Here is a 2,037-nt window from a genome sequence, read left to right as displayed (position 1 = left end):
TGCCCTGGTGCAGGCAGTGCTGAAAGGTTGGTTTGAATCCCTTCCCCTCTCTGTTCAGCAACAGGGAAGGTCCCATGTCTGCACACCTTGACCTTGGTCCCTTTTGGGTGTCCCTCTCTGTGGTCTTCTCTGGATTACACCCACAAACCTCTCTGGGCACAGGGCCTGGGTGTTGCTGTTTAATCATCTTGAGCCCCATTTACATACTGGCTGCAGTAGCAGTGATGGTTCTAAACATAAAAGCCTTTATTTTACTTTTTTATTTTTTCATTAATTAGCTCTAATTGTTGGCTTTTTCAATTTAATTTTTATTGGAGTATAGCTGATTTCCAATGTTGTGTTAGTTTCAGGTGTATAGCAAGTGATTCAGTTATACATGTATTCATTGTGTTTTTTGGATTCTTGTCCCATATAGGTTATTACAGAATATTGAGTAGAGTTCTCTGTGCTCTACAGTAGGTCCTTGTTAGTTATTTTATGTATAATAGTGTGGCTGTGTTAATCCCAAACTCCTAATTTATCCCTCCCCGCCCTCCCCCTTCCCGTTTGGTAACCATACATTTGTTTTCTAAGTCTGTGAGTCTGTTTCTGTTTTGTAAATAAGTTCATTTTTGTCATATTTTAGATTCCACATATAAGTGATATAGATATTTGTCTTTCTGTGTCTGACTTACTTCACTTAGTATGATAATCTCTAGGTCCATCCATGTTGCTGCAAGTGGCATTATTTCATTCTTCTTAATGGCTGAGCAATATTCCATTGTATATATGTACCACCTCTCCTTTATCCATTCATCTGTCAATGGACATTTAGGTTGCTTCCATGTCTTGGCTCTTGTAAATAGTGCCACAGTGAACACTGGGGTGCGTGTATCTTTTCAAATTACGGTTTTCTCTGGATATATGCCCAGGAGTGGGATTGCTGGGTCATATGGTAGCTCTATTTTTAGTTTTTTAAGGAACCTCCACACTGTTCTCCATAGTGGCTGTATCAATTTACATTCCCACCAACAGTGCAAGAAGGTTCCCTTTTCTCCACACCCTCTCTGGCATTTATTGTTTGTAGACTTTTTGATGATGGCCATTCTGACTACTGTGAAGTGATACCTCATTGTAGTTTTGATTTGCATTTCTCTAATAATTAGCAGTATTGAGCATCTATTCATGTGCTTTTTGGCCATCTGTTCGTCTTCTTTGGAGCCTTTCTTTATATCTAGTCTCTTCAGGGCTTTAGCCCATGCTCCAACTGTAATGTTTTTCTTATAGTGTTGAATTATGAGAGTTCTTTATATATTCTAGATATGAGTCTTTTGTCAGGTATGTGGTTTACAAGTATCTTCTCCCAGTATTTTCTCTGTAGCTTGTCATTTTATCTTCTTAACATTAAGGGTCTTTCTCAGACCAAAAAGGTTTAAATTTTGATGAAGTCCAATTTATTGATTTTGCTTTTGATGTTGCCAAGCCCCAGGTCCCAATGATTTTTCTCCTATGTCTTCTAAAGATTTTATAGGTTTGCTTTACATATAAATCTATGCTCCATTGACTTAATTTTTGTATAAAATGTGAGGTTGAGGGGTTTTTGCTTATTTTGTTGTCTTTTTGCTGATGGATATCCAATTTGCAAACATATCCATTTTTTGAAAAGACTCTCCTTCCTCCATTGAATTACTTTTTCACCTTTATTAAAAGTCAGTTGGCCAGCACTCACTTTGGTAGCACTAAAATTGGAGTGATTCAGAGAAAATTACCATGGGCCCTGTGCAAAGATGACATGCAAATTTGTGAAGTATTTCATATTTTTTTAATGTTACTGAATTGTAAGCTTAAAAACAGTTAAAATGGCAAATTTGGTTATCATTTTATTATTATTTCACTAATAATTTTATTTTTTTCTTTTATTTATTATTTTATTTTTTTATTTTAATTATGGGATAAATTAGGAGTTTGGGATTAACATGTGCACACCACTACACATAAAATAGATAACCGACAAGGACCTATTGTATAGCACGGGGAACTATACTCAATATAGAATTG

At 35.9% G+C, this 2,037-nt stretch overlaps 1 non-coding gene across 1 annotated transcript; it reads left to right on the top strand.

Annotated features, from left to right (window-relative positions):
• Positions 1-1,697: 1,697 nt before the first annotated feature.
• On the top strand, positions 1,698-1,801 carry LOC113629379 (U6 spliceosomal RNA). The gene has a single exon (XR_003436511.1). It is a non-coding gene; the product is annotated as a U6 spliceosomal RNA (small nuclear RNA).
• The last annotated feature ends 236 nt before the right edge of the window (positions 1,802-2,037 follow it).

Source organism: Aethalodelphis obliquidens, unplaced genomic scaffold, assembly GCF_003676395.1.
Source record: "Aethalodelphis obliquidens isolate GAN/ISIS:26980383/991018 unplaced genomic scaffold, ASM367639v1 scaffold26, whole genome shotgun sequence".
In the NCBI taxonomy this organism is placed as follows: domain Eukaryota; kingdom Metazoa; phylum Chordata; class Mammalia; order Artiodactyla; family Delphinidae; genus Aethalodelphis; species Aethalodelphis obliquidens.
Note: the sequence above shows the minus strand (reverse complement) of the source record. Positions and strands in the feature narration are given on the sequence as shown.